This window comes from Dendrobates tinctorius, unplaced genomic scaffold (assembly GCF_039654945.1).
Source record: "Dendrobates tinctorius isolate UK_male_01 unplaced genomic scaffold, ASM3965494v1 ptg000035l, whole genome shotgun sequence".
NCBI lineage: Eukaryota > Metazoa > Chordata > Amphibia > Anura > Dendrobatidae > Dendrobates > Dendrobates tinctorius.
This window is the reverse complement of record NW_027361703.1, coordinates 62,939,914-62,958,867: the sequence shown is the minus strand read 5'-3', so window position 1 is coordinate 62,958,867 and position 18,954 is coordinate 62,939,914.

Sequence of the window (18,954 nt, the reverse complement as noted above, 5' to 3'; positions counted from 1 at the left end):
TGATCAAGTTGTTCCTGGCTGGCGGCCTCGGGCTGCGGCACCATCTCCTGAACTTCCTATGGAACTGGAGGGACCCATATCCCCGCAGACAGTAGAAATCTCCATGGCCCTTTCCCTGGGCCCCACCAGTCCCTATCCCTCTCTATGGGAGATTGAGTATATGCAGCTAGCAAGTAGTCAACGGGACGAAGATACCACCTCTGAGAACAGTTCCAGTTCAGCTACCAGAACCCCAGGAGGGGACCACAATTGAAATAATTTACTAAATCTTGTTACCCAGGAGGGTTTGTTGCACCAGTTGTGCCTTTGCCTTTTTGTTCATCATGTTGCCCAGTTTTGATTGGCAGCGTTGTTTTTGAAATGGAACTGTGGAGATCATAGACGCTGATTAATCCAAAAACTTTTATTGTAAATAGTTGCACCTCTTTAGGTGCCCTTTCTTGGTTTTACATATAAAGACACTTTGCGAAGATAATGTTTTTGCATGGACACTTTTCGAAGAATGATGTCTACCTCAAGGGACACTGCAAGAAAGCCCGGCTGGGAGCAATGTTCAGCACTTTGTGTCACGCTGCTGCCGCCGCAGTCCCCGCCGATACCATCTCTTCTGCCGCAGTCTGCCCACTCTCTGGCGGCCTCCACGCCGCGGTCCCGGCTGCCTCGGCCTTCTCCGCTCTCCTCCTTTCCCCGTCTCTTGTTCCCGGCGCCCGCTCCTGCTCGGTCTCCTGTGTCCCGTCGGGCGCGCGCCCCGGTCCAGCTTCCTGTTCCTCGGCGGGCGCGCGCACACTGTGGTCAGGAGCACGCATGCTCTCTACCCCTCCTGAGGCCGCACGCTCTCCTCACCTTGCGCTGGGAGGGGCATGACCCGGAAGCCCCAGCCACGACTCCCTATATCAGGCCGCCTCTTCCTGCTGGCGGTGCCTGATTATCACTTGTGCCCTGCTAAGTGATTCTAGCCCTTGTCTCTGTGTGCACCCCCGTTGCCTCCCTGCCTGTAGCTTACTCGTCTTCTCCACTGTCCTCTCTCCTAGGATCTGGAAGTCTGAGCTCGTGCTCCGGTCTGTCCTGGTCCCCTGGCTGAGTTCTCCAGTTCGTGCCTGCTTCCCTCCGTCTCGCCTGTGTTCCTGACCTGTCCGCCATCCGTATTCCTGTTTCTGGGGAGGTCCACCACCAGCATCTCCAGCCCCTTGCCAGCTCTCCTGTATTCTTTCTGGGTACCAGCTGCCGTGGTGATAGTTACCCGCGGGGCCTGCCCCAAACACTCCCAGCTCGCCCGTGGGAGTGTCGTTGCCACGGTCCAGCGGGTCCACTCCAGGAGATCTACCTAAGTCTCACATCACAGAATAATCAGGCCATGGATCCCGCTGGTACCCTGACCCCGACCCAGAAGGAACTTTTGTTCCTCCAAGAAAATCAGGCGAGGATCATGTCATTCCTCAAATCTATGGAGTCCCGTCTTTCCTCTTTGCAAACCTCCGATCCAGGGACTGCCTCTCAGATCTCCAGCCTCCAGCAGGAGCTTGCCCAGCAGCGTGACACCCAGGCCCACATTCTGAATTACATGGCTTCGGTGGATAAACGCCTACTAGCTCTCCAGACCGCTGCTGCTGCCCCTGTTCAGGTGGCAGTTCATTAACCAATGCCAGCTGCATTTTGACTTGACGCCCCTGCAGTATCCTACCGACCGGGCCAAGGTGGCCTTTGTGGTATCCCATTTGGAGGGTGAGACGCTGGCTTGGGTAAATCCCTTGTGGGAACGTGACGACCCGTTAGTCTCCCAGCTTGCGACCTTCTTAGAGACCTTTTGTAGAGTCTTCGATGAGCCCGGTCGCCTGGTCTCGGCCACCGAGTCCTTATTTAACCTCTGCCAGGGTGCTCTCTCTGTGGGGCAGTACGCCATCCAGTTCCGTACAGTGTCTTCCGAGCTTGGATGGAACAACGAGGCCCTAGTGGGGGCTTTTTGGTGTGGCTTGTCGGCTCGAATCAAAGACGAGTTGGCTGGGAGAGACACACCCACGTCTTTGGAGGACCTGATCTCTCTGGCAACGCGAATTGATCTGCGTTTCCAGGAGCGCTCCCGCGAAGCCGCCAGGGAGAGAAGGCCTTCTCGTTTTTCCCCTTCTCCACGCAGTCCTCCTCGCCCGCGACCTACCACCGTGGCGTCAGCTTCGGAGCCCATGCAAGTGGACCGACTCAGACCAGCGGAGCTGCGTCGCCAGGAGAGACTTACACATGGTATTTGTCTCTATTGTGGCAGCGCCTCCCATCTTCTGCGTTCCTGTCCAGTGAGGCCGAGAAACGTCTCCGCCTAGGACAGGTAAGAGAGGCCTCCCTAGGTGTCTGTGATACCTCTCTACCCTTGACCCTCTCTGTTTTGTTTGTCCTGGGATACAAACGTTTTTCTGAGGTGGCCTATATTGACTCAGGGGCTGCAGGGAACTTCATCCAACTCGAGGCAGTAAAAAGATTGCGGATACCTGTCAGGTCCTTGGAGGTTCCCCAGCAGTTAGCTTCAGTCGACCGTGTTCCCCTGTGCGAGACCGTCACTTTGGTCACCAAAGAGGTGGAGTTACAGATCAGGGTCCTGCACCGTGAGAAGATAGCCTTCTTCATGCTGCCGTCACTGTCCCACACCTTGCTTCTGGGTTTTCCTTGGTTGAGGATACACAAACCCGTCTTGGATTGGCGCTCTGGAGACATTCTTTGTTGGGGTCGCTTCTGCCAGACTAAATGTCTTCTTCCGGTACAACCTCTCAAAGACTTCGCTACCTGCCTCGGGTCCAGCGGATCTGCCCCTGGCCTACTGGGCCTTTGCTGACGTCTTTGACAAAAAGGAGGCAGAGACTCTTCCACCGCACCGGCCATATGATTGCCCGATCGAGTTTGTTCCAGGTTCAACTCCTCCCCGGGGGCAAATCTATCCTTTGAGTCCGCTCGAATCCCAAGCCATGACTGAGTACGTTCAGGAGAATTTGGCCAGGGGCTTTATCCGGAAGTCATCTTCACCCGCCGGAGCAGGTTTCTTTTTTGTCAAGAAGAAGGATGGGTCCCTTCGCCTGTGTATCGACTATCGGGGTCTTAATAAAATCACTATCAAGAACAAATACCCCCTACCTCTCATCCCCGAGTTATTCGACCGGCTGCGAGGGGCGCGAATCTTTACCAAACTGGATCTCCGTGGAGCCTACAATCTCATCCATATTCGCTCCGGAGATGAATGGAAGACCGCTTTCAACACCAGGGATGGGCACTACGAGTATCTCGTCATGCCATTCAGTTTGTGCAACGCCCCCGCAGTCTTTCAGGAATTTGTAAATGACATTTTCGGAGACCTTCTGTACTCCTGTATGGTCGTATATCTGGACGATATCCTCGTCTTCTCTCCCGATCTGCCCGCCCACAGGAGAGATGTCCGTCGAGTACTGTTACGCCTAAGGGAGAATCGCCTATATGCTAAGTTGGAGAAATGCGCCTTTGAACAGTCCTCCCTTCCATTCCTAGGATACGTCATCTCCGACTCAGGCTTATGCATGGACCCGGAGAAAGTATCTGCCGTGCTTAACTGGCCGCGTCCCCATTGGGTAAAAGCCATTCAGCGATTTCCTGGCTTCGCAAATTACTACCGGCAGTTCATTCCTCATTTTTCCTCTTTGACTGCTCCTATCTCCTCTTTGATCCGTAAGGGAGCTAATCCGCACGCCTGGTCCCCTGAAGCCGAGAACGCCTTCTTGTCTCTGAAACACGCATTCGCCACGGCACCCGTGCTCCATCGCCCAGAAGCCAATAAACCTTTCATCCTCGAGGTGGATGCTTCCGTAACCGGGGCCGGAGCAGTTCTGTCTCAAAAATCTCCCTCTGGTAGACTTGTTACGTGCGGTTTCTTTTCCAAGTCCTTCTCCACTTCGGAGCAAAACTATTCCATCGGAGACCGGGAACTGCTTGCCATCAAATTAGCTCTGGAGGAATGGAGGTACTTATTAGAGGGAGCCGTACATCCATTTACAATCTACACGGACCATAAAAATCTGGCTTACCTTCGATCGGCACAGAGACTCAATCCTCGGCAGGCCAGGTGGTCCCTGTTCTTCGGCCGATTCGATTTTGATCTGCACCTTCGTCCCGGCAACAAGAACCTCAAGGCTGACGCTTTGTCCAGGTCCTTCCTTTCTGCAGATTTAGAGGAGGAACCCACACATATCTTGGATCCCTCCAGGCTCATCATGGTGGCACCTCTCTCTCTCATCTCGCCGCCACGTGGTAAGACTTTCGTGCCAGAGAAGGACCAAAGACGGATCCTACACATGCTTCCAAACTTGCTGGTCATGTCGGCTTTAAAAAAACACTTCTCCTTGTTTCCCGCTACTACTGGTGGCCGACTCTTCCCCTGGATGTCCGAGATTTCATCACTTCCTGTCCGTCCTGTGCTAAAACCAAGGTGCCTAGGCAGTTGCCTTCCGGTCTTCTACATCCGCTTCCAGTTCCATTGTCCCCTTGGCAACACATTGCCATGGATTTCGTTACCGATCTACCCAGGTCTGCAGATTGTACCGTCGTCCTTGTGGTGGTAGACAGATTCTCTAAGATGGCACATTTCATCCCTCTCCCCGGGTTACCTTCAGCACCAGACTTGGCAAAAGTTTTCGTTCACCACATCTTCCGTCTCCATGGACTACCCCAACATATTTTTTCAGACAGCGGAGTCCAATTCACCTCTCGATTTTGGAGAGCCCTATGCAAGTCTATGGATGTCACACTTGACTTCTCCTCATCTTACCATCCACAGTTCAATGGTCAAGCAGAGCGGACTAACCAGAATTTGGTGAACTATCTCCAGCACTTTTCTAATGCCCACCAGGACGACTGGTCAGACTTACTCCCGTGGGCAGAGTTTGCCTATAATAACCACGTCAGCGAGTCTTCTGGCAAATCTCCTTTTTTTGTTGTCTACGGTCAGCATCCGGGTGTACCTCTACCGGTTCCCTCTGCCTCAGGTGTACCGGCGGCTGATCTGTCCGGAGATTTCTCCAGGATCTGGCAGGAGACCAAGGCCGCTCTCGAGTTAGCACGCGACAAGGTAAAGAGACACGCAGACAAAAGGCACCTGGATTCCCTGTCATATCACCCTGGTGATAAAGTTTGGCTGTCCTCCAAGTGCATTCATCTCAAGATCCCTTCACATAAACTGGGCCCCCGATATATTGGACCCTTTGAGGTATTGGCTCGTATTAATGACGTCTCCTACAAACTGCGACTTCCCGCCTCACTCCGCATCCCCAATGCTTTTCATGTCTCCCTTCTAAAACCGGTCATCCTCAATCGCTTCCAAACTTCTGCCACTCAGTCGCCGCCGCCTGTCTCCGCTGACAATGAGTTTGAGGTTAAAGACATTTTGGCCATGAAGAAGCGAAGGGAGAGGACCTTTTTTCTGGTCGATTGGAAGGGCTTTGGTCCTGAGGGGGGCGCGTAGGGAGGGGGGTACTGTCACGCTGCTGCCGCAGCCCCCGCCAATACCTTCTCTTCTGCCGCAGTCTGTCCACTCTCTGGCGTCCTCCACGCCGCGGTCCCTGCTGCCTCGGCCTTCTCCGCGCTCCTCCTTTCCCCGTCTCTTGTTCCCGGCACCCGCTCCTGCCCAGTCTCCTGTGTCCCGTCGGGAGCACGCCCCGGTTCAGCTTCCTGTTCCTCGGCGCGCGCGCACACTGTAGTCAGGAGCACGCGCGCTCTCTACCCCTCCTGAGGCCGCGTGCTCTCCTCACCTTGCGCTGGGAGGGGTCATGACCCAGAAGTCCCTGCCACGACTCCCTATATCAGGCCGCCTCTTCCTGCTGGCGGTGATTCCGGCCCTTGTCTCTGTGTGCACCCCCGTTGCCTCCCTGCCTGTAGCTTACCCGTCTTCTCCACTGTCCTCTCTCCTAGGATCTGGAAGTCTGAGCTCGTGCTCCGGTCTGTCCTGGTCCCCTTGCTGAGTTCTCCAGTTCCTGCCTGCTTCCCTCCGTCTCGCCTGTGTTCCTGACCTGTCCGCCATCCGTTTTCTTGTTTCTGGGGAGGTCCTCTGCCAGCATCTCCGGCCCCTTGCCAGCTCTACTGTATTCTCTCTGGATACCAGCTGCCGTGATGATAGTTACCCGCGGGCCTGCCCCAAACACTCCCTGTATAGGGGGTGGTCCACCTGGCCAGCTCGCCCGTGGGAGGTTCGTTGCCACGGTCCAGCGGGTCCACTCCAGGAGATCTACCTAAGTCTCACATCACACTTTGCAAGAATCTTTGAATGTTTTATGATAACCTATTTGATAATGTTGTGTCTTGTGGAAAGTAAATGTCTTTTATAGAATATTTGCTACAGGGAATTAGAAAAGTTTTGAGATAGAATGTGAGAATTGAATAAAGACTGAAGAATTGAAAGTGACAGGTGACAGGCCAAGTAGAGATGGTCAGTGTCTTGCGTCCAGTAGAAAGAGAGAGAAAGAATAATTGCACTTTGAACTATGAATTGCACTTAAGTAAATTTTTGATACTAAGATAGGAAGTTAAGCTGTTTGTAATGTTTAAGAAATGTGCCTCCTACATTAGGAAGATTAGATAAGTATTGTTGAATAGCATTTAAAAATTTTTGTGTGTTCCCGTATTGTACCTTTTGTTGTCTTACAACCCGCGGACGTGCTGTGTTTAACGGGGGGGTATGTGGCGCCCCTGAGGCTTCAGTCGCCACAGAGGTACTGCACCTTCTCCTAAGGTGTAGTGTCCCACCATCCAGGTAAAGTGGGAACTCCTGACCTCCACACCTGCATTCCACACACAGGATAGTTCAGTGTGGCCACCTAACAGCTTCAGGCTGGGGGTTAGCAGAGCACCCCTCGTGGAACCCTGCTTCGTAACACGAGATGTGTTGAGAGGCGGGTGGAGTGAGATGATATAAAAGAGTGGGAAGAGTGAGAGTTAGGGAGGAGTTGGTTGGTTAGTTGGAGAGAGAAGAGAGAAGATGGGTGTCTGAAGGACGTGCTGCAGCAGATCCCAGTGATCTGGGCTGCTGGCACGAGAAAGACAGAGAAAGAGATTGATAAGATTGATAACCTAACCTTCCATAAGAGAGATAGAACAAATCGGAATGAAGGAGAATAGAAGGACAGTGGGAAGCTGGTTGAAGAAAGATAGAGAACCCTTCCAGTCCATAGAGCGCAAAGGCCGGGGCCCGGTCCCCGAGGTTGATTGAATCTTTATGTCCGGCAACAGACACCGGAGGAGTAGTGATCCGCTAACGCCTTGCTCCCATCATAGACTTGGGACACAACAGCAACTGAATAGAGAGCCGGGACGCAGTGAGGAGTCCCCGAAGCAGGCTACAGCTGTCTGTCATACAAGTAAAGACTAGGAACACCTAGAGAGAGGCATTCCAGGGTAACTAAGTACTGGAGTGCTTTGCACCAAAAGGTGCATTGGAGGAGTCGTTCAGTAAGGTACGTGTTGGCGGAGTGTGGAAGGGAGAATCCTATCCAGCCTGAAGGTTGGCTGGACCTGGAGAACACAGTACGGAGGCAGGCAGTGGAGTGAACTGCAAACAGTGAGTAAAGCTTTGGAACCGCATACTCGGGTGTCCTCCAGTTATTCCCGCACCACTACACCTGGGTATCAGCCTCCATACCATTCTGCGCCTCTCCTCATCCATTGCACCTACACTGCCCTGGGACTACAGCTCCACCTGTGGGGAGCTACACCATCTTTGCTGCACCACACCATCAGTCCCAGCAGATCTGCATGCAGCGTTGGCTCAACATCTTACTTGCCAAACACAACGGGTGGCGTCACGAACTATTCTAATAAAATTTAACACCATTAACATCACCGACATTGATATAGGGCGCCCAGGGCCACGGACCGGGTCACCGCTGCTGTGACACATTCCCACCTTGACACCGGCCCGGTACCGAGTACCCCGCTGCCCTGGGTGTGCGAGGGCGACCAAAGGGCACAACAGCAATACGGATAGAGAGCTGGGACTTAGGAGTAGAGAGTCCCCGAAGCAGGCTACAGCTGTCTGCCGTGCAAGTAGAGTTCTTGGGAACATCTGTCAGGAGGAACTCCAGTGTAACACGGTACTGGAGATCTTCACACTTAAAGGCGCTTTAGAGGAGACCTTCAGGAAAGGCACATAAGTTGGCAGAGTGTGGAAGGGAGCTTTCCATCTTGCCTGGAGGTTGACTGAGTCCCTGACCCGAAGGACACGGCACAGAAGCGGGCACTACAGACTGTGAGTAAAGCTTTGGAACTACATGCCCTGGTGTCCTCCATTCCTTCCTGCGTCCGTCTGCCTGACACTGCTACATCCCCTGCGCCAGACACTACATCACCTAAGTGTCTCCACATCTACACCACCCTGGGACAACAGCCCTGCCTGTGGAGGGCTATACCATCATTGCTGCACCACACCATCTGTCCCACAGGATCTGCATGCAGCGTCGGCTTAACACCTCCCTTGCCGAACACCAAAGGTGGCGTCACGAACTATTCATCTAACTACATTTCACTATTCACATCTTCCTATTACTTGGGCGACCAGGGGCACGGTCTGGGTCACCGCTGCTGTGACACGTCCCACTGACACCGGCCTGGTACCGAGTACCCCACGGCGCTGGGAGGGCAACCCACTCCCATATCTCTCTAGTAAGCTTGATTCTGCTCCCATAGTTCTGTAGTAGTCTTGGCTCTGCTCCTATAGCTCTGTATTAAGCTTGGTTCTGCTCCCTTATCTTTGTAGTAAGATCGGTTCTGGTCCCATAACTTAGTTCCCTTATCTACGTAGTAATAACATAGTAACATAGTTTTGAAGGCTGAAGGAAGAACTTATGTACATCTAGTTCAGCCTATTTTTAGTGCAGCTGTTCTGCATTGTTGATCCTGGGGAAGGCAAAAAACCCACCGAGTAGAAGCCAATTTTCTCCATAGGGAAAAAATTCCTTCCCCTAAGCTGGGTCAATCATCTATTATGTTATTCATAACCTTCTATACTGTTACACACAAGAAAAGCATCCATTCCTTTCTTAAATTCATTCAGTGAGTTGGCCATCACCACTTCCTCAGGAAGAGAATTCCAGAGCCTCACTGCTCTTACCATGAAGAACCCTCTTCTATGCTGGTGCAGATATTGTCTTTCCTCCAAACGAAGAGAAAGCCCCCTTGTTCTTGTCACAGTCCTTGGTACAAACAGTTCATTGGAGAGATCTCTGTATTGCCCTCTGATATACTTGTACATATATATTAGGTCTTCCCTAAGTCTTCTCTTTTCTAGAGTAAATAGACCTAATTTTGATAACCTTTCTGGGTATTGTAGTGAACCAACTCCATTTATCATTTTAGCAGCCCGCCTTTGAACCCTTTCAAGTTCAGTAATGTCTTTCTTGAGCACCGGCGTCCAAAATTGCACACAATACTCCAAGTGTGGTCTGACGAGTGATTTGTATAGAGGGAGAATTATGTTTTCATCTCGTGTCCCCAGACCTCTTCTAATGCATCCCATGACCCTATTTGCTTTGCTGGCAGCTGCCTGACACTGGGCACTCCAATATAGCTTCTTATTGACTAAGATGCCTAAGTCTTTTTCCATGTCTGATTTCCCCAGCAGTTTCCCATTTAGTAAGTAATTATAGCATCTGTTTCTCCTTCCCATGTGCATAACTTTACACTTATCTGTGTTAAACCTCATTTGCCATTTTTTCAGCTCAATTCTCCAATTTACTCAAATCTGTCTGTAGTTGCAAACTGTCCTCCTTTGTGTTAACTACCTTACATAGTTTTGTATCATCTGCAAATACTGATATTTTACTGTGCAAGCCATCCACTAGATCATTAATAAATATATTAAATAGTAGGGGGCCCAATACAGAACCCTGTGGTACCCCACTAGTAATCCTGGCCCAATCTGAGTATGCCCCATTAATAACCACTCTTTGTTTTCTATCACTAAGCCATCCAGCTTAATCTTGGTTCCATTTCTGTCTATGTAGTCAGCTTGCTTATAATAATATTGCTTATTATAATATGTATTCGCTGTGTAGTGGTGATGGTAGTGGACATTGTGTAGCCATATCTTAAAATAGCATGTTGATAATATTGGTCTTTGCATTGTGTATTTTTGGTTAGCAACATTGGTATACTGTAATTATGTATGTATAGATGATATTTTAAATGGCTTAGGGGAGATATATGGGGAAATATGCACTTTGGGGCTTGGGCCCCTGATCTTATAGGACTCTAGCAATGCTCCCGGGTTATAGTATGAGGTGTGTATGTGGTGTGTATATAGTATGGTGTGTGTGTGTATATAATATGCTGTGCATTATTTTTCAACTGGCTAACATGGTACCAAACCCCTTTTTTTCTTTTATATAATACTAGCTGAAGAGCCCGGCGCTGCCCGGGCATAGTAACTAACTGTGGTTAGTTATAGCAAATTATAATTATCCTCCATCCCATAGTCCTGTGCCCATATACCCATCATACATATCCACGATCCCATAGGCCCGTGCCCATATACCCATCGTACATATCCTCCATCCCATAGTCGAGTGCCCATATACCCATCACACATCCTCCATCCCATAGTCCCATGCCCATATACCCATCACACATCCTCCATCCCATAGTCCCATGCCCATATACCCATCATACATATTCACCATCCCATAGTCGAGTGCCCATAAACCCATCACACATACTTCATATCATAGTCCCATGCCCATATACCCATCATACATATTCACCATCCCATAGTCGAGTGCCCATAAACCCATCACACATACTTCATATCATAGTCCCATGCCCATATACCCATCATACATATCCTCCATCCCATAGTCCCGTGCCCATATACCCATCATACATATCCGCCATCCCATAGTCCCGTGCCCATATAACCGTCATACATATCCTCCATCCCATAGTCCAGTGCCCATATACCAATCACACATCCTCCATCCCATAGTCCCGTGCCCATATACCCGTCATACATATCCTCCATCCCATAGTTCAGTGCCCATACACCCATCACACATCCTCCATCTCATACTCAACCATTATGACATCATAATGAGCGGCGGGGCTTGCAACCTATGATGACATCAGCGTCGCCATGGCAACCATTATGACAACATAATGAGGGGCGGGGCTTGATACACACACACACACTTTTTCCCCATTATGTAGATAGGGGCAAAATTGTTTAGTGAATTGGAACGCGTGGGGCTAAAATTTCGCCTCACAACATAGCCTATGACGCCCTCTGGGTGCAGACGTGTGACTGTGCAAAAGTTTGTGGCTGTAGCTACAACAGTGCAGATGCCAATCCCGGACATACACACATACATATATACACTTTTTCCCCATTATGTACCTAGGGGCAAAATTGTTTGGTGAATTGGAACGCGTGGCATTAATATTTCGCCTCACAACATAGCCTATGATGCTCTCAGGGTCCAGACGTGTGACTGTGCCAAATTTTGTGGCTGTAGCTGCGACGGTGCGGATGCCAATCCCGGACATACACACATACATACATACACACACTTGAGCTTTATATATTAGATGTGACTTGTGTATATATTGTATGTGGAGTGTATATAGTATGTGGTGTGTATACATAGTATGTGGCTTGTGTATGTGTAGTATGAGGTGGGTATGTGGCATGTATATAGTATGTGGCTTGTGTGTCTATACAGTAATATGTGGTGTGTATATAGTATGTGGTGTGTGTATATAAAATGTGGCTTGTGTATATTGTATGTGGTGTGTGTATATTATATGTGACTTGTTTGTGTATATAGTATGTGGTGTGTGTATAATATGTGGTGTGTATATAGTATATGATGTGTGTGTATAGTATGTGGCTTGTGTGTATATAGTATGTGGTGTGTGTATATAGTATGTGGTGTGTGTATATAGTATGGTGTGTATATAGTATATGGTGTGTGTATAGTATGTGGCTTGTGTGTATATAGTATGTGGTGTGTGTATATAGTATGGTGTGAGTATATAATGTGTGGCTTGTGTGTGTATATATGGTATGTTGTGTGTATATAGTATGTTGTGTGTATGTTATATGTGGCTTGTATGTGTGTATATAGTATGTGGTGTGTGTATAATATGTGGTGTGTATATAGTATATGGTGTGTGTATAGTATGTGGCTTGTGTGTATATAGTATGTGGTGTGTGCATATAGTATATGGTGTGTGTATATAGTATGTGGTGTGTGTATATATAATGTGTGGCTTGTGTGTATGTTATATGTGGCTTGTATGTGTGTATATAGTATATGGTGTGTGTATATAGTATATGGTGTGTGTATCTAGTATATGGTGTGTGTGGCTTGTGTGTGTGTGTGCAAATAGTATGTGGTGTGCTATAACATATGACGCTGCACAGTGTCCTTACAGGACCACCTGTATAACCGTGGCTCTGGAATACCCTGTGACATATTTGAGAAAGATTCATTGAATCAATACATGAATACATGACTTATACCTATGGAAATAAATACAAATCATCCATTTTGCTTGAACTGAATTGAGTGTGCAGTGAATATTTCCAGGATAGAGGAGCAGCACCATGTAAAGGAGCAGTGAGGGACCTGCAGCCGCTAAGGCCGGACAGAGCCCTGACTTCAACCCCAACCAACACATTTGGGATGAACAAGAATGGAGATTGCTAGCCAGGACCACCCATCCAGCATCAATGTCTACTGTCACAAATGCGATCCTGATTGAAGGGGCAAAAATCCCCACAGACATCTCCAAAATCTTGGAGAAAAAGACAAACTCCACATTAATGCCTATGAATTTAGAGTAACATGTTATAAAATTCCGTATCCCTACACTTATGTCCATATGTATAATAACAATAGAAGAAAAAAATTGGACTATACTCTTCTTTATACATGTGTTCATGTGTGTGTGGAGTGGGGGGTGGTGCAGGGGTGCTGTTTTCTATAATTTGCTGTATCACATTATATACATATATTTATAAATCCTCCAGTACTTTATTATACAGGATTATACTGGATCTGATTGTCTCCTGCAGCCATTCTAGAATGTTGTGACATCACAGGATCGGCGCTATTGTCAGCCGCTCTGCTGGAACTCCTTTGAGGGTTGCAGTTGTGGATGAGAGTGAGTATGCGCGTCTGATGCTCCTGCCCTGCCCTTATTATTCCCCATTTCCTAGCTATACAAGTTTCCGATTTCTTGTGATAAGCTTCCCCTATTTCCCAATTCTCATGTCCCATACATTTTTAGAAAGAAAACCTTATATTTGTTAATTAGTTACAGTAATATTTACTGTTGATAAAGTTGGCATTTGAGATTAGGCTATTTATATGGAAACCTCTCTATTTGTCCTATTCAGGATTGTGCGATTGGTTCTAGGAGAAGAATGTTCAGCACAAACGAGAGACCGATCTATGTAAGTTCCAAATAAGAAAAGCCGTGGAATTCAGAATAGTGATAGTAATGCTGTCTCTATATACGTCTATATAATAATGAATGTCTGTTGTCTGATGTCCGTTCTTTATACACTTTCTTGTTTTGCATGGTATCCTGATGTATTAATAATATTTTGAGGTAGTTATGATTATTTGATTGCTGTTATGTATTTTTTTGTGGAGTTGTAGCAACCAAAAACCTGCAACGTTGGCATTTTGATTCTTTTTTATGCTTTACAGTTTCTACAGATTAGGTCAGTTAATTTTATATTTTCATAGGTCAGACTTTTCTGAACAGATTGATACCAAATATGTGTTTTTCTTTTATTTTTCCCTTTCTTTAATATTAACTGGAGGAAAGGGGGTTGATTTGAATTTTTATCTTTTTACATTTTTAAAAACTTTTTTCTTTCATGGGTAGAGATGAGTGGACCCCTGGTTGTTTGGGTCCAGCGGGTTCGGCCGAACTGTTAAAAAACTCGGACCCCATTCACTTGAATGGGGAGCCCGAATATCCAGTGTCTGCCATGCACTACTACTACAAATGACAGCGTCAACCCACCGCTGAGATCGGCGGTACAAAGTTTACCTCCAGTCACTGGTGCCGGCTGATGAGACATCTGCTCCCATCAACCGACGCCAGCTGCTGCTAATAACATTCTCTAAATAAATAATTAAAAAAACAATGTGTGGGTTCCCCTGTATTTTTGATAACCTGCCAGGCAAAACTGACAGCTTGGGGCCCCAACGCTCAGCTGTCAGCTTCAGCAAGGCTGGGTATCAAGTATAGAGGGGCTCTCAGGGCTGGAAGGAAGACTGAGATCAGCTGCAGCCCGGACTTCCTCTTCATGTTCAATCTGTATGAAGGTGGGGACAATGATGCCAGCGCTGATTGGGCGCCGAGCACCACGTGTCACAACACGGCACCAGAGCTCTGGGGACCGCAAGTGCTGACACTGCTGGAACAGCACCAGCATGGGAGGGGAGTCTAAGCTTTATTATTTTATTGGGACCAAACATTTAGTTCAAGAAGGAATTGTCCAAGTAGTGGACAACTCTTTTAAAGAGTTAAATCTTTGTATCATAATAATAATAACCTTTACTTATATATAGCGCTAACATAGTGTGCAGTGCTTTGCATACATTATCATCGCTGTCCCCAATGGAGCACACAATCTACTTTCCCTATCAGTATGGGGAGAACATACAAACTCCTTGCAGATGTTGTCCTTGGTGGGATTTGAACCCAGGACCCCAGCGCTGCAAGGCTGCAGTGCCATGAAACACACACAACTCTTTGCTACATTAAGGCAGATGTAGTAATGCAGCGATGCCAGTTTACCCCCATTTTTAAACCCAAATAAATATGTACAGAATGGACGCAGCTCCAGAGATTCCTAATACACAACTAATGTATAAATATATTCCACATATCTTATAGTTGTCAGCCGATGCCGCCCTGAGTTGTCAGCAGATGCCGGGTCACATAGCAGGCGTGCTGTTTATGGACTGTATGAATGCTGCATGGGGCACGGACTGGCGCTCTGCTCATAGATTTATTAATACTAGCGCAGTCTATCTTGTGTGATAATGTCACATTCATTGTCTAGTGTAACGGGTGTAATGGAAGCCTATGAGTATGTGATGTACAGGACAATGTAAGAAGATGAAATATTTCATAGACTTTTTACACTTCTCTGTTTTACTTTTACAGCCTGCAGTGATTGACATCCCATGTAAGTATCACATTCTTCTCACATGCATTTATAGCATTTATGCCTGGCCGTGTCCCCCAGCGCCCTGCTCCGGTCTGTGCAGTGTGGGGCTGAGGCTTTCTACAGCAGGCGCGATCTATTGCTGCCTATCGCGCCTGCTGAGCCGAGTCTCAGGCTGAATGGTGGAACAAGAAGCTGATGGTAAAATTATGATGATGGTTGGGTTGATGGGGAAACAAAGCCAACACTCACGGGTCGTGTGGCCCCCCGCTATTGATGTAACGCCCCTGCACTCCAGTAGGGACTGTACAGCCGAAACCTGGATGCCAGATCAGATCCGATATTGTGTAAGGAAGCCTCTGTACAATCATGTTGTAAAGGAAGGGCTCAGTCACATGTGTGTCTATGTACCAGGGGTGCTGCCAGTATTCTTACTGGCCCTTATATTCTATGGAGCTGGTAACATGTCAGCTGTGGGGCGAATTGTGGATCACACTCACCCACTGACTGACTTCTAGGAGAAACTTGGGAAACTTCCATCAGGTTTTGGTTTTCTTTTTGCATACAATAGAAAAGGATGAGATACTGATGGTAAAAAAATGGACACATAGACTAAAACTAGATGAAAATTGGAAGCAGCGCACTGATGAAAATTAGTTTGGGTTTGTGCAGATGAGAAAAACAAAGACGTGTGAATACGACCCAAAAATAAGTCGTCCGCTGCAACTGTTATTAAATACTTCAATAAATCTAATTGTAAACTGTTGTTTCTTTTTCAGCTGAAGGTGTAAATCGCAGGTAAGAGTCTTTCTCATCATTGTTCAGTGTTTGGGGCGCATGCGCCACCTCGGCTCCATCCTACAGGGGCATCTCAGGGCTGGAGGGTCCGGGGAACGCTCCCCCAGCAAACAGAAGCTTATTCCCTATACTGTGGATTGGGGATAAATAAGTGGGAACATCTATTTTAATAGTTCCCATCAATTACTAGTGTTACCATACCTTCTAGTTAACCCTTACCTAATCTATGCATTGATGTATTTAATTGTACTATAGGATGGACTTCACAGGATTATGTAAAATTACCACACTGAAGACCAGATATATATAAAAGATCACAATTTTGTAAGTGATAAAAATGTAACGCTCTAATATAACCCAACCTTCTGGATTCCATAATGATAGAGCTGTCTCCTTATCGCTGATGACTGAGTCATTATATTCTGGGAGGGATGTTCCCCTGTAGATCCTGTCTGCACACAATATCTGTCTACACAGAGAGCCGCCATGTATTGGGCACCGCTCATGGATCGTATCTTACAGCACATAGATGCCACAACACAGGGATTATTATTTCACTTGTTCAATGGTAGGAGGAGAAAACACAGGAGCCATTATGGTAGTATGGCTTCTTAGAAAGGAAGGACGTATACCTTCTCTAGGGATCTGTATTCAGAGCTCATCTGACAGTTTTCCCAATGAACAGTGTATAGTTAGAAAATCACCACTAAATTAAATTCATTATGTTTGGAATAATCATCTATTGTAAATTTAAAAAGGGAAATAATAAAGACAAGAAAGGCCATGGGATCTTTTTCTGCCAATAATCTTCTAGTTCTCTCGGTATCCCCGTACAGAAACATCCTCTATTGGCAGCTGCTGCTAGACAGAATTTGAGGATTTCAATCTATCACCAGGTTTTTGCTGCTGCATCTAAAAGCAACAATTTCAGCAATGTTTCTCATTACTGGGCTGCTTACAATTTTGATAAAATTATTTTATCTGCTGCAGATCTAGCAGTGCTCTGAATGTTGAGCCCTGTATAACTCCGCCCACACCACTGATCGGCAGCTCAATGTACACTGTGCATAGGCAAAAGACTGCCAATCAGGGGTGGGTGCAGCGCTCATAAATAAGGAGGACTACATGGCAGCAGGTTTACTAGTCCTCTAGAGATAATCTTCTGCTGATAAAAGCGTGATTTTATCAAAGCTACAGCAAACAGCTCCATGATTATGGATGCGCATTCACCAGAGACGTGTCGATGTCACATATCATGTAACTTGCGTCGCTGATTCTATTTTATCCTCTATTGAGCACTTTTGGTCAATAAAGGAAGAAGTTTGTTCACAAGTTCATTGAGATGGATTTTCTCCTGTTTAGGTTACAGCAAACGATCCAACAAGTGACCCATCCCTGGAAGCAAGGTTTCCAGCTCTAAGTTATGCTACTCTCAGATTAGGAGGCAAAATCCTGGTGACAAATTCTCTTTAAAGGGAATCTGAAACCAAGTTTTTGCTACATAATCTGAAAATGGTATGATGTAGGGACAGAGAAAATGATTCCAGCATTGTGCCACTTACTGGGCTTCTTGGTGCAGTTTTATTAAAATCCCTGTTTTCTCTGGTACAGATCTCTCAGTGCTCTGAATGTTGAGCCCTGTATAACCCCTCCCACACTACTGATTGACAGCTTTCTAGGTAAATTATACTTTGCCAGAAAGCTGCTAATCATCAGTGGGGCGGAGTTATACAGAGCAGGAGGACTACATGGCATGAGGCAACTAGTCCTCTAATGATAATATCCTGCTAATAAAACAATAATTTTATTGAAACTACAGCAAGCAGCACAGTAAGTGACAACTTGCTGGAATCATGATCTTTGCCCCTACACAATGCTGTTCTCAGATTAAACAGCAGAAACCTGCTGACAGATTTTTTGTATCTCTGGAATGTAGTCAATGTAAAATGTTGGTAAAGAAAGTACCTAGAATGGAGGGAGGAGGGGAGGATGAAGCCACATTTGTCATGATCACTAATGGTATTGAACATCCTAACAATTAATGGTATTTGTACCTTTCAATATGAGATATATATGTTCCATGTACCATAGGGAGCAGACCATACAGTGGCCGGAAGAAGAGGCTAGCACGGAGATCATGGAGATGGAGATTATACATCTGACTCTGTAAGTGCTGAGATTTATTGAGCTAATAACAGCAAACCTCACAGATTGCACAGTGATTTATAGAATTACTGCCTCCCACTGTGGACTATGACTTACTGGGGGTTTAGGTTACACTTTACACTAAGTTACAGGGAAACTATCAGAACTTGACTGGGTAGAACAATAGTGACCAGCAAGATTCAATGAAAACCCCCTACTTTACAGGGGGCTAACCACCGCTCCATGTAGGTGACTGAGGCAGTGCTGCCCCCAATACAGACATGGCTGAGAGCACTGTGGTACCTGGAATAATAGAGAGGATGCGGCACTGACCAGCACTGTGGGCTCTCCACTCTCAGGATCTGTGGGAGGACGAATGGTAGTCGGACCCCCACCGGGTCAGAGAGTGGAGCTGCGCTTGCGCAGTATGTTTCTTACATGCGCTTGCACATTGTTCATCGGCAATCTACACATGCACCGTGACGATAGATGTATATACACACACATATATATAGATATACATAATATGAGTGTGTGTATATATATATATACACAGTATATATATATATATATATATATACACATATATAGAGAGAGAGATAAATATATATATACCTTATGTATGTATATATTGACAGCTCAATTATTACATATAAATAAATGAGTATACAGTTGAAACCAGAAGTTTACATACACTATATACAAAGGCACATATACATGTTTTTCTCAATATCTAACATGAAATCAGAATAGACTTTTCCTATTTTAGGTCAATTAGAATTACCATAATTATTAATATTTGCCAAATGTCAGAATAATGAGAGAGAGAGAGA